Below are 26353 nucleotides of genomic sequence, written 5' to 3'. Positions count from 1 at the left end.
AGTCGGCCATCACTGGAAAGAGAGGCCCATCGGACATGCAAACTTTATATGCCCCAGTACAGGGGAATGCCAGGGCCAAAAAGTGGGAATGGGTGGGTAGGGGAGTGGGGGGGAGGGTATGGGGGACTTTTGGGATAGCATTGTAAATGTAATTGAGGAAAATATGTAATAAAAAATATTAAAAAAAGAAAAGGCACTCTCGTGTCTTCCTCACTCAGTGCACTTTGCTGTTGGTGTGACAAGGCTTTTGAAGATGTTTCTGGCATTTTGTTCTCAATTCATAAGGTAGTGTTAACTATATGGTTATTGGCTAGAAATCCTGAGTTGTCAACTGTACATATCTATAGTTTGTAAAGAGAACAAAACAACCCAGGCAAATTCTTGATGCTCCTTGTTTGGCATGGAGGCTGTGAGGGCAAGATGCCTCTTGGAGGGGCCGTAGCTCAGGGTGTGCACTGTGAGGCTGGACCTGTTGATACTGCGGCGGGCATCCATTTAGCTTCAGGTTGTCTTGTTTTTGTACACAGTGGCATAGCGTTCTGCTGACATTCTTAGTTGTGGGAATGCAGAGGGGTCAGCTGGCAGAAGTGTTTGGAGTTTTTTCTTTAGTTAAGTGCAGTAGATTTTAAACTTTATAAAGAAACTGTAGGACTCATCGTTGCCAGCAAAGTGACAAACTACTGCATCAGTGGAAGTTCAAGAACCCTCTAGAACTAAACGCAATTTGCAATATTCTGTTATTTTTTGTATGTTTAGAATGCTGAAATATTAAGTTAAATAAACAGTATTACATTTTTTTTAAAAAGTGTGTGTCCTCTGACAGATTGACTACAACCTAGTGGATGGTCCTGTACTCACAAGGTATATGTCAGCACAAATTGGACTTGATTGGTCATTCAAAAAAAAAAAAAAAGACAAAAATTTGCAGAGTAGATTTCATAAGAGTTAGGAGGAAGGGTGACTATAATCAAAATAAATGCTATGAAATACCAAATGGTCAGCCCTGAAGCCACACATACAAGTGTGTTCCTGGAGGGCTGCACACCTCCAGCCACCTACCCAGGAACTCTTTGGATCCATGAATGAAAGACACACACATTCTTGAGCACACACACACACTTGTTTTTGAAATGCCTTGGTTAGCTCAAAGGCTGAGCAGTTCTAATTCTCTGCCTGGCTATCATAATACTCCAGCACTCCTGACTCAACACCCTCTAAATCTATGATATATCTTTGCTGCCCTGTCCCTTCTGGGTGGCCCCCTAGTCTTTGCTGCCCAAGATGGTTCTGAGCAGCCCTTTTGGGGACCACATTCTTTCTCACCTACATTTTGGATGATGTTCCTTCTGCAGCTCTAAATCTTATCCATCTCCTTCTGAAACATGGCAACCCTCCTCTCTCCTCCTCTCTCCAGCATCCTAGCCCACACAAATCTAAGGATCCTGCCCAGTATCCCTTTGCCCAACCACTAGCCACTGGCATCTTTATTGATTGATCAAAATCCAGTTGCAGACAAGGACCTTCAGCATTTGGACACACAGATTCCCAATTAAATCAAAGCATTAGAACATTCAAGAATCATTATACATGGGACTAGAGAGATGGCTCAGTGGTTAAGAGCACTGACCTCTTTTCCAGAGGTCTTAAGTTCAAATCCCAGCAACTACATGGTGGCTCACAACCATCTAATGCCCTCTTCTGGTGTGTTTGAAGACAGCTACAGTGCACTCAAATAAATAAAAATAAATAAATCTAAAAAAAAAAAAAAAAGCCGGGCATGGTGGTGCACGCCTTTAATCCCAGCACTTGGGAGGCAGAGGAAGGTGGATTTCTGAGTTTGAGACCAGCCTGGTCTACAGAGTGAGCTTCAGAACAGCCAGGGCTACAGAGAAAAACAAAAACAAACAAAAAAAAGAATCATTATACAGACAAAGGGGGTTGAGTTTAGGAATATTTGTTTATATACATGTACATATACTCATGTAACAACAATTAATAAATAAAAGTGGGCATGAATTTAAAAGAGAGAAAGGAAGGTATACATAGGAGAGTTTGGTAGGAGGGAGGGAGGGAACAGGAAAATACTATAATTATAGTATAATATTAAAAATAACTAAAAAGTGTATTAAAATTAATTTTAAAATTGTGTTTTATTCATTTGCAGAATTTTTATATTAAAGTTTTTATAAATTTAACAAAAACTAGATGAAGGTACTGAACAGGAATTAGACAGTATTCATCTTAGCTTATTGGAAGCCATGGCAACAGGATCAGCAACTCTGGAGGCAAATTTTTCATTCACATCATGAAGACCTCATATTTTAGGGAAGAGAAACACTATCATTAAATTCTATGAAAAAGTGTCACAGAAAACGGCACTTTGACTAACATTATCTACATAGGATAGATAGTTCTGCCATCTGATGTAAGGCATTATGATTTAATGGAACATGCTTAATAGAGGCTCGCTAGAGCTGATGGTGAATCCAATTATATTTTTATAGGCAAATTTAACAAACTTGCAGCACTTGAATGTCTTAGTACATTTCTGTGGTATTTTTACTGTATTAATGATGTTCTGAAAGCTTCAGCATCCTCTCTCTGCAGTCATTTTCCTCAGCCTAATAGGCACTCTGTGTATTAATAGACACTTTCCCATTGACTTCTCCTCGGTGACGCATAACCTATCTAATCCAAAATCTTTTCAACCAATTTGGCTGTTTCAGACATTTTTTTAAGTCATCAAAATAATTTATAATAGTTAAATGCTTCTTAAATATACATGATATCTTCTGAAGCTAAAAGTAACATGCACTCAACCAGTTTTTAAAATCTATTTGGAATATTAAACATGATAGAAGTAGAAAAAATCTCTTATGATGTCCTCTATGAAAGGAAATTATGACAGGTTACTAATTAATTAGGCAGAATCCATTCCATCTCCAAGGGAGAATACACAGCGTAACTGTGTGTTTAGGCATTTTATTTCAGGATAGCCATCACAGTATGTGTTTAACAAAGGCCAGCAGAAGAGGAAATTGGAGGCTGCAGACCCAAATCTTGGGGTGGTTGATCTCTTATCTCAGCCCTGCCTCAAACTGAAGAGTAGTATGTTCAACAACTGCATCTTTGACATTTTTCTCTGAAGAAAAAGAAGGTGAAAAGAGGTGACCTGCTATAGGCGAGAAGCTATTGCATGAAAAGGAAGGAACCGGGAGATACCCAGGCTAGTCTGAACCATAATTTCCTGTTAACTGGATTAATCATTCTGGTGTCATTTCTTTTTCATAATATTGTAGGCACTTTTCTGTGATTTGTTCATCATTGCCCACACTTCCTCAAGGAAAGATGTGCAAATATCCTGGATGAATTGGAAAAGACAAATATGTAAATGTAACCACTCTGCTGGACATGTGTGTCATTCAGCTCTGAGTGCACTCTGTGTTGGAAAACCTCAGTGGTACACCTAGGAAGTCAAGATAGCCCATACTGGGCAATGCTAAGGCCACATGGGAGACCTGAGCAATGGCCTTTGCCCAAGTATGTCAGAGGTGCTGGTGCTCTTATTTGTTCTCCTTTTCCACTTACAAGAGCCTGAGTGTCACCAAATGTGTTTATGACCAGGTCACCAATCTGAAGTCTTCGAGAATGCTGTATATGGGCACACTGAGTGTTTGTGTGTGGAGATATCCCCATACTTGTGGAGAGGTCCAGCGCTAACCTTGGTCTCAGTCCCAAGTGCCCCTCTCTACTTTCACTTTCTGAGAATTCTTTCTGCAATGGCCCTTGATAACACAGCTCCTTCTGCCTGCCCCCCCCACCTGTTCACCTCATCTTGTGATTCTTCTCTAGTTCATGAATATACTCCCTAGGGCTCTTTGAACAGGTCCTATATGTCCTCATGACATCGGAGTCAGTTTGATGTTGAGACACAATCTGATTGTCTCCAGGCCAAAGGTCCAGTGTTGTATAGAGAAAGACAGTGAAGAGACAGTAACAATTAGTCCCTGCAAGTGAGTTGTTCTGTTCCTCACCCTATGCTCATCTGTGTCTGAGGAGTTGTCTAGGAGAAGTAATGGTTAGTAGATTGGGGGTTTCAGCATATATGAAATGACTCTGAGTCCCTAAGAGTGGTTCAGCTACTGTCATAAGGAGTTCCCAGAGAGGAGAGAGAAACATTGGCTTTGGCAGGCATGAATACAATCAGTACTCACCAATGTGAGGAAGGAGGTTGGCAGATAGATGTTGTCCATCCAAACACATGATGGATATGTTAAAGTTCCCCATCTCAAATTGTTCCCCTTAGTCTCTTTCTTCTATACTTGATCTATCCACACACTTTTCTCAATAACCTTACAACTTTTCCACCATTTCTAAAAAGAGACATTAAAGTTTGAAAGCATGTCTCTACACACTTTCACTTCAATTTCTAATAACCTTCAGATCAAAATAGTATTGAATAATCAACTCATAATGACCCTTCATGTGCTTCCCAAGTCTTTTCAAAGTAACCGTGATGAGAAACTCTCCCCTAGCCCAGTCACATGTGAAAACAGTGGCCAGCTATGTCCTCTAGGCTGTACTTCCAGGACACAAATCTCCCATTGTCACCCTTCTCAGAATAATGGGTTTACTCTTCTGGTAGGAAGATGGTTCAAGGTCCTTGGGTTCCACACTTAGCCTATCGCTGCTACTGCCTGTTGAGTTTTCCTTTGTTTACTTTTAAAAGTGAATTTCTTGCATTCATTTTATGAATTAATTTTTAGGCTAAAGTAGAAAGCAATAAAATTCTTTATGGCATCTTCATCTTATACATGTGTCTTTATGAATGCATCTTCACATGTATGTGAAGAGGTGAGCTCTTCCTTGTGGGTACACATAAAGTATGAGAGCTGAGATTACGATACCTGTCTATATTGCTTCTCTACCCTATTCTCTGTCACTGAAACAGGAGGTCAGAATTGAGGCTAAGAGTAGATCCCCAAGATCTATGTGTCCCCTCCTCTCAGTGCCAGGGTTGCAGGTTTGGGCTGATATACCTGACTTTTTCATGAATAATGAACATCCAAACCCAGACTCCATGCTAGAGCAGGAAGCACATTGCCCAATGATCCATCTCCTAGACCCAAATGACTTGTGTGTTCTTGACATTTCTCTTATCAAAATAATTAGTCCATTACTCTATAATTTAGCTTTGCTCACATTTTCAGGACAGAGAGAACATAGCTAGATATTTTGCAATAATGTAGCTCAAATACAGAGTTCTCATTAACGGCTGGAACCTCCTACGCACAGCCTTCACCACGTACATTTCTGTCTAAATGTTCAGCAGAATGTCCCATTAAGCTCTCCTTATAAGAATAAAAGGTTACCTTGGCCTGAAGGTCCAGAGACTTTTACATTCTTTATACAAACCACTTCTAAAGTTTCAAAAATTTCATGGTCTGGTTTATCAGCAACAACACCACTCAGGATGAGAGTTTTCTGTATCTCTTACTTCATTGCCTGACTAAATTTCTAACACAAGCAACGAAGTAAGAAAGGATTTATTCTGGCACACAATGTTTAAGAGACACAGTAGGAACACTGTAGGAAGAGACCTGAAAGCTAACCCTCTGTCTTTGTTGACGGGAACTTGTAACATGGCATTTCTCATGCATCAGTTGAATGTAAAACAGAAAGCATAGATTCTGGGAAGAAAATTGACCCAGCCTCTGCCCTTTAAGCCCCACTCCTATGGCTCAGCGTCAACAGTTAGGACCCATGTCCTAAAAGTTTTCACAGCCTTCCACCATAGCACCACTGACTGAGACCCTAGGCTCCAGCACATGAGCATCTCGGTAGACATTTCATATTAGCTGTCCCCTAGGAGGCTTGGGCAGCACCTGACTAATACAGATGCAGATACTCACAGACAACCTTCGAACTGAGCACGGGGACCCCAGTGGAAGAATTAGGGGAAGGACTGAAGAAGCTGAAGGGGATTGCAGCCCCATAGGAAGAGCAACAATATCAACCAACCAGACCCCCAAAGCTCCCTGGAGCTAAACCACCAACCAAAGAGTACACATGGAGGGACCCATGGCATCCAGTAAAGGATGGCCTTGTCAGTCACCAATGGTCCTGAGAAGGCTCTATACTCCAGCGAAGGGGAATGTGCAGGCAGGGAGTTTGGAGTGGATAAGTGGGTGGGGGAACACCCTCATAGGAACAGGGGGCAGAGGATAGGGGGTTGTGGAGGGGCATAACATTTGAAATGTAAATAAAGAAAATAACCAGTAAAATTCCACTTAACTGAAAAACAAGCCAATGAAGTTAAAAAGTTAAAAGCACCCCTTTTCCCTTCCTTCCCTCAGCCTCCTCCTGGAGCCTCACCTGTGCTGTACATTTTATTTATCCCCTGTATATTATATTTATCCCCATGCTGTACATGGAGACAGTTGGAATGCTTCTGGTTTGGGGCTATTATGGACAAGACCAGTCTAAAAACTTATGATCACATTTCTGTAAGTACATATATTGCCTTCATCATTGGTAATGATGCAGGAAAAGACGCAATGGATCACCTACTAGGTGTGTGGCTATGGGTCAGTGACACACTCTTACAAAGTGCCACTACAGTACATTTCTATTAGTGTGTGTGTGTGTGTGTGTGTGTGTGTGTGTGTCAGTTTCCCACTCCTTAGTCTAGACAGACTTGGAATTCAGCATGTAGACCAGGCTGGACTCGACTTTGTTCCAGTTCTCTTGTCACTGAACTCTGATTGTTAGGGCTACAGATGTGTACCACCAACCTTTCACATTTTATTTTATCACATTAAAATATATGATCACACTATTAATACAGGGACTAGGATGGCACAGAGAATGAGGAAATGGCCAAACAATAACTGGCCCAACTTAAGACCCATGCAATGGGCAAGCGCCAATCCCTGACACTGTTAATGATACTCGCTCTTTTTTTTTACTAGATATTTTCTTTATTTACATTTCAAATGTTATCCCTTTTCCTGGTTTCCCCTCCAAAAATACCCTATCCCCTCCTCCCTCCCCCTGCTCACCAACCCACCCACTTCCTGGCCCTGGCATTCTCCAATACTGGGGCATAGAACCTTCACAGAACCAAGGGCCTCTCCTCCCATTGATAACTGACTAGGCCATCCTCTGCTACATATGCAGTTAGAGACATGAGTCCCACCATGTGTTTTCTTTGGTTGGTGGTTTAGTCCCAGGGAGCTCTGGGGGTACTGATTAGTTCATATTGTTGTTCCTCCTATGGGGCTGCAAACTCTTTCAGCTCCTTGGGTACTTTCTCTAGCTCCTTCATTGGAGACCCTGTACTCAGTCCAATGGATGGCTGTGAGCATCCACTTCTGTATTTATCAGGCACTGGCAGAGCCTCTCAGGAGACAGCGATATCAGGCTCCTGTCAGAAAGCTCTTGTTGGCATCCACTATAGTGTCTGGGGTTCAGTGGTTATATATGGGATGGATCCCCAGGTGGGGCATCTCTGTATGGTCTCAAACATATGAACACAGGGGAAAAATTCCTGAACAGAACACCAATGGCTTGTGCTGTAAGATCAAGAATTGACAATTGGGACCTCATAAAATTGCAAAGCTTCTGTAAGGCAAAGGACACTGTCAATAAGACAAAAAGGCAACCAACAGATTGGGAAAAGATCTTTACCAATCCTAAATCCGATAGAGGGCTAGTATCAAAAATATACAAAAAACTCAAGAATTAGACTCCAGAGAATCAAATAACCCTATTAAAAATGGGGTACAGAGCTAAACAAAGACTTCTCAACTGCGGAATACAGAATGGCTGAGAAGCACCTAAAATTTTTTTTTCAAAAATTTTCCCTGATGATTAAAAATCATCAGAGAAATGCAAATCAAAACAACCCTGAGATTCCACCTCACACCAGTCAGAATGGCAAAGATCAAAACTCAGGTGACAGCAGATGCTGGTGAGGATGTGGAGAAAGAGGAACACTCCTCCACTGCTGGCGGGATTGCTAGATGGTACAACCACTCTGGAAATCAGTTTGGTGGTTCCTCAGAAAATTGGACATAGTACTACCTGAGGACCTAGCAATACCTCTCCTGGGCATATATCCAGAAGATGCTCCAACATGTAATAGGGACACATGCTCCACTATGTTCATAGCAGCCTTATTTATAATAGCCAAAAGCTGAAAAGAACCCAGATGTCCTTCAACAGAGGAATGGATACAGAAAATGTGGTACATTTACACAATGGAGCACCACACAGCTATTAAAAGCAGTAAATTTATGAAATTCTTAAGCAAATGGATGGATCTGGAGGATATCATTGTGAGGTAACCCAATCACAAAAGAACACACATGATATGCAATCACTGATAAGTGGATATTAGCCCAGAAGCTCAGAATACCCAAGATACAATTCACAGACCACATGAAGCTCAAGAAGAAAGAAGACCCAAGTGTGGATACTTCCATCCTTAGAAGGGGGAACAAAATATCCATGGAATGATACTCTCTTATGCTTGCAGACAGGAGCGACTGTCTCTGAGACTCTAGTGAGACTGTCCTCTGAGAAGGTCCACCCAGCAGCTGACTCAGACAGATGCAGACACCTACAGCCAAACAGTGGATGGAGCTTGGGGACTCTTATGAAGGAATAGGAGGAAGGACTGCAGGCCTGAGGGAGATAAGAACTCCACAAGAAGACAAACTGAGTAAAACTAACCTGGACCCTTGGAGGCTCTCAGAGACTGAACCACCAAAGAACATACATTGGCTAGACTTAGACCCACACTCACACATATGTAGCAGAAATGTTGCTTGGTCTTCATGGGGGTCTGAGAACAACTGGAGTGGGAACCATTCCTAAATCTGTTGCCTGCCTGTGGATTCTGTTTCCCTAACCGAGCCGCCTTGTCTGGCCTCACTGGGAAAGGATGTGCCTAGTCCTACAGAGACTTGATGTGCCAGGGTGGGTTGGTACCCTGGGGGGGGGGGGGCCTCGCTCTTCTCAGCAGTGAAGCAGAGGGGAGAATCTATGTTTGTTAGGGGGAACAGGGAAGTGAAGAAGGCTGTTATCTTATTGTAAAGTGAATAAATAAATTAATGGCAAAATATATAGAAATATATAAAATATAATATCATATAAATATAAAATATATAGGGTCACACTGTAGCCTCATGGTGGCCTACAATTTGGAGATGAAGCAGTTCCCTGTCCTTCACTTCCAGGGTGACTGGAATTCTATTTAGGAACTACAACTTCTGTCTCTCTTTGCCTTTGATTTGATTTGACAAAAATAAGATTTCTCCTTTGTACCCTTGCCTGGCTTGAAACATGCTGTGAGGACCAGGCTGGACTCAAACTGGTGCTGATGCTCTTGCATCTGCCTCTTCGCTGCTGTGCATTCCAGATGAACACCACCCCTACATGGCTTCTGGCTGATCTTTTCATCGGGACCACATGATGTCAGTGCCAGAAGCATTAGTATAGTGTGAGTCAGGTTGCGTCTCAGCCCCTGCCCTTGCGGTTTTGCTCTAAGTGTTGCTTTGGCTATTCAGTGTGCTTTGCACTCCAGTATGAATTTTATATACAGATTCTTGGTTTCCCCAAACATCTTGCTAGTATTCTCATTGACATAGCTTCGGATCTGTGGGTGAATTTGGGAAACTTTTTGACATTTTCAACTCTCTTGAATGTACTAAGCACAGAACAAAGCATCTCTCTCCATTCCCTTCCATCTCAGTTTCTCACAGCCCCATTGTGACTTTCATTCTACAAGCCATTTGCATCCTTAGCTAAGTGTGTCAGTGTGTACATAATTTTGGGTGGTGTTTGTAAAAAGTATTGCTCATTAATATTCAATTGTTATTTGCTTGAAGGTAGAAATACATTGGATTTTCTCTTTTTATTTATGCAAGTTATAGTATTTATTTTGTCCTTTTTCTTTTTTCTTAAATGGTTATTTTATTTATTTACATTTCCTGGTTTCTCCTCTGCAAACCCCAGTATTACTCCATTGAAGTAATCCTGGCAGCTAACAATTGCAAATGGTTTCTTGATGAACAGGGGGACATTGTGTTTTCATCCCTGTTCCCTGTTAGGATTTTTGTCTGGCTAGGATGAGTGCAGGTTTGACTGTTGTCCTATTTTCTTGAGACAGAGTACTGCAGTATCAGCCTTGAACTCATGCTACCTCGTGTGTGTGTGTGTGTGTGTGTGTGTGTGTGTGTGTGTGTGTGTGCCTGTGTATCTGTGTGTGTGTGCTCATGTGTGCATGTGGGTAATGTAAATGTTGATGCACACCTATGTGCTTTATGCATGCATATGTATGTGACTGTGCATGTGGAGACCAAAAGTTGACATTGTCTTTTTGGGTTGCTTTCCACCATATCTTTTGGGACATAGTTCCTCACTGAACCCAGTGCTCATGTAGTGGATCAACTGACTAGCCACGCAGCTGTGGAGCTCAGTCTGCCTTGACACCTCTATGTGCTAAACTTAAAGAGTCAAACTAGCCTGTGCTTCTTTTTCATACAACACCTAAAAAATCCAAACTCAGTTCCTCCTGTCTGCACAGAAGATGTAACAGCAGAGACATCTCCTCGGCCCTTATATTAACCTCAGCATCCACCTGCCAAGCACCATGGACTAGAGCTGCATTGAACTCTGCTACCATCTGGTTACATGATTTTAATACTTGCAGAGGGACCAAGTTCTCGACATGCTTGCTTTCACTTGCTATGAACTGTATGATAGTTAATGTTCTCAAGTTGACAGGTTCTAGAATCGCCTAGAAGACTTCTAGAAATAATCAACCCATTCAGCCATGTGGCAGGTTACAAAATCAACTTATGAAAGTCGGTAGCCTTTATATATACCCAAACCAAGCATGTTGAGAAAGACATCATAGAACCACTCCAATTCAGAATAGCCTTAAAAATATATATCTGGTAATAAACCTAATGAGGAGGCAAAAGGATTTTACAGTGAAAACTTTAAATCTCTAAAGAAAAGAGTTTGAGGAAGTCACTTTAATATGGAAGTCACTTTCCATGATGATGGATAGGTAGCATTAACATTGTGCAATTGACCATCTGACCAAAATCAATTTACATAGTCAATGCAATCTCCCATCAAAATGGTCATGATGGTCTTCACAGAACTAGAACAAAAGACTCCAGAAAGCCAAAGAAATATTGAGAAAGATCTGGCTAGCCTAGAACTTAATCTGTAGACCAGACTAGTTCACAAAGATCTCCCTTCTTCTGCCTTCCCAGAGAATGTATCAAAGATATAGGACTTTGGACTAAAATAAGCACCTTAGACCAGGGCAGGTAGCCTGCCCACCCTGGAATGGTTTGAAGCAGGACACAGAGTTGGATGTAGGCAGAAGACTGATGATCTCCTGCCTTAAAACTCTCTATCTATGCTGTATTCTGAAGCTGATGGCTTCTTTAAAAGTCCTGATTTTTTTTCTTGCTTATTCTAAGGTTAGAAACCACTGGCTTGGGCTATTAACATCTGTTGCCTAGCAGCAGGAGATTAAGTGGAAAATTTACTGCTAGCACTCTCTTTTCTAGCCAGGCAGCCAAGAGCCCCTTAGTGATTTGGCTGGTTAACTCTTTGTAAACCAGAAAAGAAAGGAGTTGCTCACAGGAAACACACACACACACACACACACACACACACACACAGAATGAAGCAGGAAATAGCTATATCGCCTTTCTTTATTGCTTTCAGCCCTATATATCCTTAATGCAAAATGTTCTCTAAATAGAAAAGAGTTATCTCACAGATAGAATTTTATGTAAAGGGGGAGTTACGTAAGGGGATTACGTATTACCTAAAGGGGATGTTGATTTAAATCAATGTTTTGTTCTGATGTGCTCATTTTAAGTTTAAAGCAACAGTTTTTACGTGGCCTTGCTTCATCATAGTGCACACCTGTGGCTTTACCCTTGGACCTAGATGTTTTTCCTTAGACACAAATTTGTCCCCGGCCTAGTTCTCTTTTTAGTGTGATTCTGAAAGCGCCCTGTATTTCTTATTATTCCGCCTTTATTTACTATTGTGAGGATCAGGCACATTTTAGTCTTGATTCTCACTTTACTACATCTTTCTAGCAAAGCAACTAAGACCATCTCATTTACATTTCCAATGCTATCCCAAAAGTCCCCCATACCCTCCCCCCCACTCCCACTTTTTGGCCCTGGCATTCCCCTGTATTGGGGTATATAAAGTTTGCATGTCCAATGGGCCTCTCTTTCCAGTGATGGCCTACTAGGCCATCTTTTGATACATATGAAGCTGGAGTCAAGAGCTCCGGGGTACTGGTTAGTTCATATTGTTGTTCCACCTATAGGGTTGCAGATCCCTTTAGCTCCTTGGGTACTTTCTCTAGCTCCTCCATTGGGNNCCCTGTGATCCATCCAATAGCTGACTGTGAGCATCCACTTNTGTGTTTGCTAGGCCCCGGCGTAGTCTCACAAGAGGCATTTTTTAATATAGTAAGAGATTTGGGCTCAAGGACATTCTGTTGCCTGCTGATCTCCAAGTGTCTCAGCATCATTTACGTCAGCACATTGCACTTGTCCCTTATACAATTGCCTGTTGATGTGAGTGACAGTTTGTGTCTGTGCTCCCTACTAAGCCCTATTCATCTACTTGCTCTTTCTTTTCTTTGTGAGATATAGGGCATCACTGTGCTACTCTGTTGGCCTTATGTTTGGAATCAACCAATACACCTGCTTCTGTTTCCTAATAAGCTGGGATTCCATTCAGGAGGCTTCACACTAGTTGTTGTTGTTGTTGTTGTTGTTGTTGTTGTTGTTGTTGTTGTTCTTCTTCTTCTTCTTCTTCTTCTTCTTCTTCTTCTTCTTCTTCTTCTTCATTTTTATTCAGAGTCCTTCTATGTACTCTGTCTGTGTTGAAACTTGCCATGGAGTCCAGGCTGGCCTCAAGTTCATGTTGACCCACTTGCGTTTGCCTCTTCCGTGGTGTTATTACAGGAGAGCACCATCTCATGTGGACTCTGATCTCTTTAGCACAACCACATGGGCTGCCATCCTAGCTTAGATCCAGCACTTCAAGTCAGTCCACCCCAACATCTACTCCATCTGTGAGCTGCTGGAGCAGGTGGGGAGGAGCCAGTGCTGCAGAGTCAGACGGAGGAATAAGCCATTGGGGATGAAAACCTGGAGTATGGCTTTGATGGAAGCCAGTACCTGCCACCTCAAAACAGTTCTGAGAATCCTGAGAGTCCTACATAAGCATCAAAGGGAGTCAAGATGGTGGTGAAGGAATCTGCAGGCCCCACAGCATTCCTGGAAAAACTAGAGAAGGGCAGGTCCATGAGGAGATGCTTTTTAAAACTCATGAAATTGGAAGGAAAGCTGGTGGAACAGAGCCAAGTGAGCAGTGATGCCATGCTTTCTGCTATAGCCAGAAACTATGTGGACATCCATCATCTGTGCTGCTGCTGACTGTGAAGGACAAGAGGCTTCCTCTGCAGTGATATCAGTGACTGTGGCCTCACAGTTGCGAATGAGAGGCAAAGACGGCTTCTTTCTGTAACAACTTATCTCCCCACTTCCATCTCACCCCCAAAAAGAAACTCTTTGAAGATAACTCCTAAAAATTATGGTAAGGGTGATGAAGTGTAGCTCTTCACAGTTGATGATGGCTTCTGGTGGGGTTGGAAAGGACTTGGTAATCTTTAAAGGGCTGGCTAGTTTGTTCATGCTCCAGCGAGCATATGGGCAACACAAATTGGACTTAGTATTTTTTTTCTTCTTTTGTTTTGGTGGAGGTCTTAAGAGTGGGAGTGGACCTGAGAGGACTGGGAAGTAAATGGGATCTGAGACCATGTTATGTGAAATTTCCAAATAACCAATAAAGCATTGCATTTAAATTAAACAATGGGAAGCTCCAAGAATCATCATCTTCAAAAATCAGAAGAGGGAAGGTTTCCAGAAAATGAGGAAAGGAATGAGTGAGAAGAAGTGCAGAAGTGAAAGTGGGAGATGCAAGAAAAAAGGGAAAATGAGGGATAGGACAGATGGAGAAAGGGAGAGAGTATGTGTAGGAGTAGGGAGGGGGAGAGATCAAGACATTTTAAGGACAGCAGTGAGGTGTCCTGATTCTGCAGATGTCTAATTTAGGTATTACAGCAGGATCCAGAGTGCACCCTACTACACTGAAGACCTCAGGAACCATGCCAAAGCCACACAGCAAAGCAATGACTGCTTCCATTCAGACCCAGCATCTCCATGCAGCCATAGTTGACAACGTTCCTCGAACACATGTGCAGCCTGGACATTGACCCTGTGCCCATCACGGCCCACAACACTGGCATCATTTGTACCATTGACCCTGCTTTCCAATCTGTGGAGATGCTGAAGGAGATGATTAAGTCTGGAATGAATGTGGCTCGGCTGAAATTCTCTCATAGAACCAATGAGTACCATGCAAAGACCATCAAGAGCATCCATGCAGCCACAGAAAGCTCCTGATCTCATTCTCTACCATTCACTTTCCATGGCTCTGGACACAAAGGAATCTGAGATTGGGATGAGACATTAAGGGTAACAGCACATGCAAAAGTGGAAATAATGAAGGGATCCTGGACAATACCTACATGGAATACTGTAACGAGAGCATCCCGTGGCTGGACTATAAGAACATCTGCAAGGTGGTCGAGGTGGGCAGCAAGATCTAAGCGGATGGTACATTCATTTCACTGCAGGTGAAAGAGAAAGGTGCTGACTTCCTAGTGACAGAGGTAGAGAATGGTAGCTCCTTGGGCAACAAGAGGGGCTGCTGTGGACCTCCCCACCATGTCAGAAAAGGGAGTCCAGGATCTGAAGTTTGAAGCGGAGCAAGATGTAGACATGGTGTTTGCATCTTCCATCCACAAGGCAGCCGATGTGCATGGGGTTTGGAAGGTCCTGGGAGAGAAGGGCAAGAACATCAAGATCATTAGCAAAATAGAGAACCATGAAGGTGTCCACAGGTTTGATGAGATTTTGGAGGACAGTGACAGGATCGTGGTGACCTGGGCATTGAGATTCCTGCAGAGGTCTTCCTGGCTCAGAAGATGGTGATTGGACGATGCAAGTGAGCTGAAAAGCCTGTCATCTGTGCCACACAGGCATGTGCTGTTTCCTTCCTTCTGCATTCTCCACCTAGGGGACCTGCCTTTGTCCTGTCCTTTGGGCACACACAGCTGTGATCTGTGCACCTGCACAATCTTCAAGGGATCATCTTGGCAATTATCACTGAAGGTGGCCTAACGTCTCAGCCTGGTCTTCTGCCATTTAGTGATGGTCTCTTACAAGAGCCCTTGACTGTCCCCTTCTAGATGCTGGAGAGCATGATCAAGAAGTCACACCCCACCCATGCTGAAGCCAGTGATGTGGCCAATGTCATCCTAGATAGAGCAGACTGCATCATGCTGTCAGGAGGAACAGCCAAAGGGGACTACCCTCTGGAGGCTGATCACATGGAGCAATCCCCAGACTGCTCACCAGGCCCATCTGTACCTCAGCATCTTCCCTCTGAGGTATATGACGCCTGGACTAAGGATGTTAACCTTCATGTAAATTTCCCATGAATATTGGCAAGGCCAAAGGCTTCTTCAAGAAGGGAGATGTGACCATTGTGCTGACCAAGTGGTGCCCTGGTTGTGGCTTCAACAACACCATGTGTGTAGTGCCTGTGCCTTGATGGCCATTTGGAGGCCCTCTTCTAGCCCCTGCCCCATCCCTTCCCCAATCCCATCCATTAGGCCACCAACGCTTGTAATGCTCACGCTTGGCCATAGTGTGGCGCTAGTGGGCTGGGACACCCTGGGAAATTAAAGCCTGTGAAACCCCACAACAGAACCCAGCTATCTATCATATGACCCTACTGGAGCCAGGGGCGAAGGAGGAATGCAGGAATGGAAACCTTTATCACAAGCCTTTATGGACTTTATCACAAAAGGGCAGCAACATCTCTGTGTACTTTTCTCCTATAGAAAGTTACCCAGTGAATTCCCAGCCTTGGTCTAGAGTCAGGAGACAGCAAGAGTAGGGGCTGGGGCCGTGGGGTACAGGGTTCTGGTGTAGATTACTTTTGTCCCTGGCCCTGGCCCTGACTTGCTTTTCTCAACAGCTTTGGCCTCCCTCACATCCTGTGCACTCCATTCCTCTGCCACTGCAGATAAGCTCCGCCTTGTATTCTGCAGCATCTCCAGGCCTGTTGCTATAGTGACCACCTGAATGTCAATAAACAGCAGCCAAAGCAAAAAATAAAAAATAAATAAAATAAAATAAAAAGACTTTTTAAAAAGGGCATTCCCTGAGTGACCTGTGTCCTCAAACCAGGTAAGGATGTGCCAATAATCTGTTCGACTGAGACACCATAACAATTAATACACTGATGAAGTTAGCACACTCATAATAATACCAATCTTGCAACCTTGTCACGGGCGGGGTGTGAAGCTTTCAAAGCACGAGTCTTTACAGAACACTTCGTAGCTAAACCAGAACAGGTCTCTTTTGCCCCTTGCTGCTTTGTGGTTTGGTGAGGTGACGAGTTTCGTACCATGATGTGCTCCCAACAAGATGTTCTACCTCATCCTGGGCTAAAAATAGACAAGGCTAAGGGAGGACAGACTGAAACCTGCGCAACCACAAACACAATTTCCTCACATCACGAGGTTTGTCTCTTTTTTTTTTCTTCTTGTCACAGTGTGGTAAATTCACTAACACAATTGCCTGCTCAAGCCCCGAGACAGGGAAGGAAGCTTCTTCTAAGTCATTATTTCCCATGGGATGCTGTCTCTGAAATGAAAATCCTGACATTTTCTTGATCATTTTCTGTCGAGCCTGAGGAGGTTGCTAATGTGAGATCCACACACACAGTCCATGCACCATGGATACAGCATGAGCCCATCAGAGTATATGCACCCTAACTTATGGGTTATACATGTGAGACCCCCCACACACAGGACATGTGCCATGAGTGATGGGTTACAGGTGTGAGACCCCCATAGGACCTGCACCATGAGTACTGGTATAGAGATGTTGGTCCCTCACAGTACATGCATCATGAGGGATGAGTCACAAGCTGGAGGTCTCATAGTTCATGCACCACGAGTGCTGGGTTATAGGCCTGAACGTCCCACAGTATATGCATCATGAGTGTTGGGTTATAGGCATGCACCTCCCACACACAGTACATGCCCCACAAGTACTGACTCACCGAGTTGATACTTGCCCTGTACATTCATAATGATTGGTGGTCTCCAGATGTGAGTCTCTCTCTCTCTCTCTCTCTCTCTCTCTCTCTCTCTCTCTCTCTCTCTCTCTCTCTCTCTCTCTCTCTCTCTCTCTCTCTCTCTCTCTCTCTCAATATACACCATGTGCTTGGTTAGTGGTGTGAGTTCTCCACAGTACATAAGTATGGAGTTTTAGATTACAGCCATAAGCCTGCAACTGTACATACACCATGAATGCTATGTTATAGACTTGAGCCTCTCACAATGTATGCTTGATGAATGCTGGCTTAAAGGTAAGAGCTTCCCACAGTGTATCCACCATGTGTGATGGCTTGGTGTTTTGGGTCTCAAACAGTACATTCACAATAAATGCTAGGTTATAGGCATGGACCAACCACAGTACCTGCACAATGCATGCTGGGTTCCAGGTCTTAGCTTCCCATAGTACGTGCTACATGAGTCCTGGGTTAGCAGCCCTGAGTCCAACATGTTACGTGTACCGTGAATGCTAGGTAATGGGCATGAACTGCCCAGAGTCCATGCGCCATGAGGGTTGGGCTATTGCCATGAAACCACCACACACACACACAGTGCCTTTAGTAGCAGTGGTTGCTTAGAGCCAAGAGCCTTCCTCAGTAAATGCACCATGAAGGTAGGGAGTCAAGTGTAAGACTACACACCCCATGGATTGTGGGTTACAGGCCTGAGCATCATAGAGTGCATGTATCATGAGGTCTGTGTTAAAGCCACAAGGTCACCACATTACATGTACAATGAATGCTCAGTTATAGGCATGAGACCCCCCCAATAGTATATGCAACATCATTGATCGATTATAAACACACCATGCTTGCTGGGTTACAGGCTCGAGCCTCCCACACAATATGCACTATGGCTTCTGGGTTATAGGTGTAAGCCTCCCACTGTACATACTTCATGAGTACTGGGACACAGATGTGAGCCTCCCACACTATATGAACCATGACTGTTGAGCTAGTCACGTGCTCCAAACCATACATGCACCATGAGTGCTCGATTACAGGCATGATCCACTCACAGTACATACATCGTGAGTGCTCACATACAGGTGTCAGCCTCACATGTACCGTGTACCATCATGAGTGCTGTGTAACAGTCGTGAGACCACCACAGTACATGTACCATGAGTTCTAGGTTGGAGTCACGCACGGAACATTCAAATCAAATGCTGTCATAAATGCATGACGTGGTGGATGTAAATGCACCATGACTACTGGGTTAGTGGTATAAGCCTCTCACAGAACATAACCCATGAGTGCTAGGTTACAGACTTGAGCCTCCTCACAGTCTATGCACCATGAATGCTGTGCTATAGGCACAGACTTCCAACACTATGTGCACTCTGAGGGTTTTGGTTTTTGTCTCACAGGATATTTTCAAAAGGAGTGCTGGGTTACAAGCATGTGCCTCCTGAGGTACATCAAGATGAGGCCTGGGTTAGAGAATTGAGTTTACCACAGTACAAACACTTAAGGGATGCATTACAGGTGGACCTCTCTGGAAGACTTGCCCATTGCCAGATGCTGTAAGGGATGTACCTGCCACAGTACATGAACCATGACTACTGGGTTACAGGCATGAGCCTCCTTCAGCACTTGAACTGTGAAGGCCAAGTTGCAGGCATGGTCCTTCCAAAGCACTTGCACCATGAATTCAGAGTTACAGGCATGAGTCTCCCACAGTACGCTGCCTTGTTATAAACACAAGCCTCCTGCAGTGCATGCAGCATGGTTTCTGGGTTAGTGGTTTGATTCTCCCACAGTACATCCACAATGAGTACTGGTGTAGGCATGAGCTTCGCACAGTATATGCACCAAGAGTGCTGGATTCATAGTGTGAGTCTCCAGCAGTACATAATCCATAAGTACTTGCTTGCAAGATGGAACCTCCCAGAGTACATGCATCATGAGAGCTGGGATCCAGGTGTCAGCCTCACACACTACATATACAATGAGTGCTGTGTTGTAGCTATAAGGCCAGCGCAGTACGTACACCATGAGGTATGTTTTATGGTTGTGAGCCCTTCACAGTGCATGCTCCAAGATTTCTAGGTTCCTGGTATGAGCCTTACACAGTACATATACAAGGCATGCTGGGTTACAGGTATGAGCATCCTACAGCACATGCACCATGCGTGCTGGGATAGGGTGTCAGCCTAACACAGTCTATAGACCATGAGTACTGTGTTACAGCCATAAGCCCACCACGGTAACTGTGCAATGGATGTTGGGTCATAGGCATGAGCCTCCCACAATATTTGCACCATGAATTCCAGGTGCCTGGTTTAAGAGTAGCAATGTATATTCACAATGAGTACCTGGGTTTAGACATAAGTTCCCCACAGTACATGCACCAAGATGGCTGGGTTACTAGTTTGAGTCTTCCACAGCACATTCCCAATTGCTGTTGTGTTATGGGCATAGTCCTTCCGCAGTACATGTGCAGGTCTCTGCAATCACCATGGCTAGCGGAGTATCTGTGGGAGGCAAGATGTTATAACTGGGTTCAGCACTACTCAGTAGCTGGTGTTGTCTCAAGCTTCGAGAGTCTGACCTCAAGTAGTTTATTTTAGGCGTATTTAAGCACAACACAATTTAGCAAAATGTTTCCTGGTGATAATTAGTTCAATCTTCTGTGTACAACAACACTTAAGCTATGACTAAATCAAAATTCTTTGTAAAGAGCAAGTGACGTCTTCCTTAAAGATGCGTTTGCTGAAGCAAACAAGCATAAAATAAGGGACTGGAGGCAGATCCAGAGTGAACTGGACCACACAGACAGTGCAAAAGTCACCAAAGACTATGTCTGCTCCAAGCCTTCTGGCAGAAAACAGGTTTTACATGTCTCCGTTTGAAGAGACAGCTCTGTGTGTTAAACATACCTGGTTCCCCTAGTGCTTTTCTATGAGGACAGGAACTTCTGTGGCTACCACATACATGCATCATGGTTTCTGAGTTACAGGCCTGTGTCTTCAACAGTGCATGGACCACATGCTGGGTTAGAGCCATCAGCTTCCCACAGTATATGCACCATGAGTGCGGGGTTATAACTGCTACGATCTAAACAGTATACACAAGTGCTGGCCTACAAGTTACATGCTCTGTGAGTGTTGGCTTACAAGCATGAACCTGACATGGTACATGCACCATGATTGCGGCTTTACAGTTGTGAGTCTATAGTGCACCCATCCCCAGGGCTGGGTTACATCCATGAACACTCCACACTACATGTACTATGAGTGTTCGATCTTAAGTGTTAGCCTCTCGGAGTACAGTCACCATGAGTTCTGGGATAAAAGTGTTGACCTCCCATGATATAGCTGTCTCTTGTGAGGCTATGCCAGTGCCTGGAAAATATAAAAGTGGATGCTCACAGTCAGCTATTGGATGGATCACAGGGCCCCCAATGGAGGAGCTAGAGAAAGTACCCAAGGAGCTAAAGGGATCTGCAACACTATAGGTGGAACAACATGATGTACTAACCAGTACCCCGGAGCTCTTGACTCTAGCTGCATATGTATCAAAAGATGGCCTAGTCGGCCATCACTGGGAAGAGAGGCCCATTGGTCTTGCAAACTTTATATGCCCCAGTACAGAGGAAAGCTAGGGCCAAGAAATGGGAGTGGGTGGTTGGGGGGAGGGTATAGGTTACTTTTGGGATAGCATTCAAAATGTAAATGAAGAAAATAGCTAATAAAAAATGAAAAAAAAAATAGTGTCGGCCTCATGCCCTGAATGCAGCATGACTGCTGTGGTATCTAACCCCATACCCATCACAGTACACACACCATGAGCGCTGGGTTAAAGGCTTGAGTTTCACACAGTACATTCAAAATGATTCCTGGGTTATAGGCATGAACCTCTAACAGTACATGCACCATAATTCCTGAGTTACAGGCATGAGCCCATCACAGTACACACACCATGAGTGCTGGGTTATTGTTCTGAGTCTTGTATAGTACATTCACAATGAGTGCTGGGTTAGAGTCATGAGCCTCTCACAATACATACGCTGTGAGTGCTAGTTTATAATCACGAGCACCCCAAGGTTACATACACCATGACTTCTGAGTAATAGGAGTGAGCCCCCAATAGTACATGTATCATGAATTCTTGAGTATAGATGTAAGCCTCACACAGTATGTGCACCATGAGTGCTATATTACATACTCGCAGGGCTTCTGGACCATCCCTCACCCCCGCTCATGGACTGTATTGGCTGATGATCCACAAGAGCAGGAAGATCCATAAACCATCACTTCTAGAACAGTAGAGAATTGCATTGGTGCATTGGTAGCACACATTTTTGGCTATTTTTGATAGTACTACCATTTTTGATGTGTTTTTAACAATCCATATCTCTTAGGAACATATGTGCTGCCACTCTGATGCCAACAACTTCTAAGCTGTACGAATAAACTACTACGCTTTTGTAGTAAATGGTTCTTTAAGGGGAAATTTCTGGTTTCTTTGGAAACTCAGTTGTGTCACGTGATGTTATTTTGGAATCTAAGTGAGGGGATGTTTTGCTGAAGCAGACACGTGAGAGGGTGTTTTTCTGAAGCAAATACATGAGAGGGCATATCATGTTTTGCTGGAGTGGTTGCTTGAGAAGGTGCGTGGTGTTTAGAAAGAATAAAAATCTAACCCCACAGAAAGTGAGAGGATGTTCTTGCGTTGATACACTGTGTAACACTTCATGGGGCTTCATTAACAATGCTCTTGCATTGCTGAGCCTTGTAGATACTTTGCCGGTCTTCAATAGAAACTGGATCTTCATTTTGTAGAGAGAAATGCACAAAAATAGTTCTCGTGGTATTCCAGTTGATTTGGCAGAGCAATGTAGTGTCTTCCAGCTTGAGTCTCTGCTGACTCATGTTTCCTGTTTGCTGTTGGACTGGACTGTCACTACTGATTCATGTTTGCTGTTTGCTATTGAACTGGGCTGCTGAGATCCTAACAATGAAGATTATAATTGCCCCCAAAGAACTACTTTTAAACAGGTCCACAACTCTACTTTTAGTCAGTGGTCTAGAAGGGAGGGAGGTAGAAGTGTTGAAGAACCCTAAATAAAATAGGGTTTGAAAGATCTAAGCCTACAGGATCCCATTCATGTTCAATCAGGATCCTACAATACTAATCTCATGTGTTCTTCTTCCTTTAAATCAATCATATATTCTATATGAACATTGATTTTAGCAAAAACACTACTGTGAGGTGTTTTAGTCACATGTACATGTGTTTTTCCAAAGAAGCCACTGTTTGCTGCCTCAATAATATATGCACATGCCGTGCTCTCCTGTTAAATTCTTGTTTAATCAGTCTCTTTGGGTAGTGTAAAAATAATAATCTCATGTGTCCTGCATTTTTAAAAATCAATCAGCGCTCTGTAACAATATACCTCTTTGAGGATCATTCATAGAACATTTTGTGGTTCTAAATGTACTCTGACTATCAACATCTTTTTTTTTTATCCAGGTCCTTTAGAAATGTATGTGATGCTGTTCTGATGCAAGGAACATTCAAGTTGTACAAGCAACTTAGCTCACTTGGTTGTAAACGAAATAGAGATTCTGCTACAGTAGTAGTACATGGGTTTATGCAACTACATCATTGTGCGGTGTTGTCAAATGCGTGTGCATTTTTTCAAAGATGTATTTGTGTAGGGCTTCAGTTCCTGGTGGATATGCTGTGCTCTCCTGCTTCATCCTTGCTCAGTCAATGTACCAGTGCTTGCTACAATAATATTATCATGTTCTCTGCTTTTCTGCAAATCAATCAGCGCTTCTCTTACAGTTCATTTCTTGGAGTTATAAAATTTCTGTATAACAAAGGTCTTGCTGTTGAAAATGTACTAACATAATCACTGTGTTCTTAACAACTCTGGGAGACATGGGAACACGGGTGCTGCTGTTCTGATTCAAGAAATGTCCAAGTTGTACAAATGAACTCATAAGCTTTCTTATAAACTAAGCTTAGATTTTGCTGCAACAGCAGTATGTTGGTATATTATATTATGCCATTGTGATATTTTAGTCAAATAGGCAGGTTCCCCCCACACACCGAGGATCCCTCTGTGTACTGCTTCATTTATAGATGCACATGCACACTGCTTTTCTATCCCTTTCTTGATTGACCAGTACCAAGGCACACAGTTATAATGATATTCTCATCTGCTCTCCTTTCCAGGATATCAATCACCACTTCTGCTACAGAACAAAAATGTTTTGTTGGATTGGTGCTAAACTTCTTGCTATTATAATATTAGAATCATTTTCACTGTGTTTTTTTTCTAGCATCTGAGAAACTTGGAGACCTAGGCACTGTTTTTTGGATTCAAAAAATGCCAAGTTGTATGATTTCTGTTGTAAATGGATCACTGAAGTAGAGGCACATTGGCATACACGAGTATGCCATTGTGCCATATTTTAGTCAAATATCCGTGTGATTTTCAAAGATGCCACTGTGTGCTGCTTCCGTCATAGATGCATATGCTGTGATCTCCTATTTGTTCTTGTTCAGTGTCAATAAAATTCTCATGTGTTTGCTTTTCTGTATATCAGTCACCACTTCATTATAGTGCATCACTGTGACATTCGTCGATATAACAACGTCCTTGCTGTTGTAAAAGTACTATAATCTTCACTGTGTTCCCACAATCCTGGTCTATTTAGGAACTTTTGTGGCGCTGTTCTAAACAAGCAACTTCAGCATTTTATGAATGATCCCATATGCTTTGTTGTAAACAAAGCATTTAGATATCTATGCAGTAGTAGTATATTGGTATAGGCAAGTATGGCCTTGTGTGCCATTTTAATATCATATGCATGTATTTTCCAAGAATACTACTGTGTATTGCTTCAGTAAATGTCCACCTAACAGAGAAAAAAAAAAAACAGACATCATCATCACCCAGACCTATAATTATCCCAATTGCATATGTCTAGATGACAGCATTAAAACACATTCAATAATAGTCAAGACAGTATGTCTCCACTGGAACTCAGTTATCCTACCATAGCAGGTCCTGAATATTCCAACATAGCTGAAATTCAAGAAAAAGACCCCAAAACAGCCTTATAAAGATGATAGAATCCTTAAAGAGGAAAAGATTCAAGAAATCCAAGGGGGCTGAAGAGATGGCTCAGCGGTTAAGAGCACCGACTGCTCTTCTGAAGGTCCTGAGTTCAATTCCCAGCAACCACATGGTGGCTCACAACCATCCGTAATGAGATCTGACAACCTCTCCTGGTGTCTGAAGACAGCTACAGTGTACTTACATATAATAACAAATAAATCTTTAAAAAAAACTGAACCTTAATAAAAGAAATCCAAGAAAACACAAAGAGTGCAAGGGAAATGAATAAAACTGTTCAAGACTTGAAGATGGAAATAAACTTTCTAAGAGGAAAACCTAACCCTGGGGAATTCTGGAAGTGAAGATCTTGGGAAGTTGAACAGGAACTACAGAAGCAAAGTTCTACAGACAGCATGCTAGAGACAGAAGAAAGAATATCAGTCATTTAAAAAGATAAAATGAATGGATAAAAAAAGATGAATGGTCAAAGAAAATGATTACAACTCCTTACAGAAAACATCCATGAAATCTGGGAATGAACAAAATCCTAGTAAACATTTTTCCTAGCCTAACGAAAGAGATACAAGAAGCCTACAGATCAGATCACCAAATAGATTGTATCTGTAAAGAAAGTCCCATAGGCACATAATAATCAAAAACTTAAACACAGAGAACAAATAAATAGTATTGGAAGTTTCAAAGGGAAAAAAACCCAAGCAACAGGCAGACCTATAAGAACTACACCTGACTTCTCAATTGAGACTCTAAAAGGCAAAATGGTCTAAACAGATGTGCTACAGGCTCTAAGAGACAACAGATGCCAGCCCAGACTAGTATACCCAGCAAAATTTCTAATCACCATTGATGATAAAACTAAGATAGTTCATGATAGTTTCCACTGGGGAACTCCTACAGCTGATAAAGATTTCCAGCAAAGTGAATGGATACAAAATTAACTCACAGAAATCAGTAGCCCTCCTTTATACAAAGGATAAACAGACTGAGAAAGAAATCGGGGAAATAAATGGCATCAAATAATATAAAATACCTTGGGGTAACTCTAACCAAGTAAGTGAAAGACTTGTATGATAAAAACATCAAGCCTTTAAAGAAGATATCAGAAGATGGAAAGATCTCCTATGCTCCAGGATCAGTGGAATTAACACAGTAAAAATGGCCATCCCACCAAAAATAATCTACACATTCAAGGAAGTCCCCATCAAAATTCAAACACAATTCTTCATATATCTTGAAAGGACAATTAATATCACACACTGGATAACTAAAGCAATCCTGAACATTAAAGGAACTGTGGGAGGTCTCATCATTCCTGACCTCAAGTTGAACTACAGAGCTACAGTAATGAAGAGAGTGTAGTAATCAGCACAAAACAGACATGTTGATCAATGGAATCAAATTGAAGACCCAGACATAAACCCACACACTCATATGGACACCTGATTTTTAAAATAAATATGCACTGGAAAAAGGTATCTTCAATAAGTGGTACTGGATGACTGCATGTAAAAGAATGAAAATAAATCAATGCATATCACCCTGAAAAAAAACTCAATTCCAAATTGATCAAAGACCTCAACATAAAACCAGGTACACTGAAGCTGATAGAAGAGAAAGTGGGGCATAGCCTCAAACTCACTGTTACAGGAGAAGACTTTCTGAACAGAAGACCGTTAGCACAGGCAACAATTAATAAATGGGACCTCACAAAACTGAAAAGCTTCTTAAGGTAAAGGAGACTGTCATTTAAACCATAATGGCATCCTACAGAATTGGAAAAGATTTTTGCCAACTCCAAATCCAATAAAGGTCTAATATCCAAAATATATAAAGAACTCAAAAAATAAATATCAAAAAATTCAAATAATCCAATTTTTTTAAATGTGGTGGAAATATAAACATAGAATTCTCAATGAAAGAAAACTCAGGTGGCTGAGAAACATT

The 26353-nt window shown here is 42.5% G+C and overlaps 1 pseudogene; it reads left to right on the top strand.

Moving 5' to 3' along the window:
• The first annotated feature begins 14218 nt into the window (after nucleotides 1-14218).
• Nucleotides 14219-15625, top strand: LOC110287052 (annotated as a pseudogene).
• The last annotated feature ends 10728 nt before the right edge of the window (nucleotides 15626-26353 follow it).

The sequence above is a fragment of the Mus caroli genome, chromosome X (assembly GCF_900094665.2).
Source record: "Mus caroli chromosome X, CAROLI_EIJ_v1.1, whole genome shotgun sequence".
In the NCBI taxonomy this organism is placed as follows: Eukaryota; Metazoa; Chordata; class Mammalia; order Rodentia; family Muridae; genus Mus; species Mus caroli.
The sequence above is the reverse complement of the archived record's forward strand: the minus strand, read 5'-3'. Positions and strand labels throughout refer to the sequence as shown.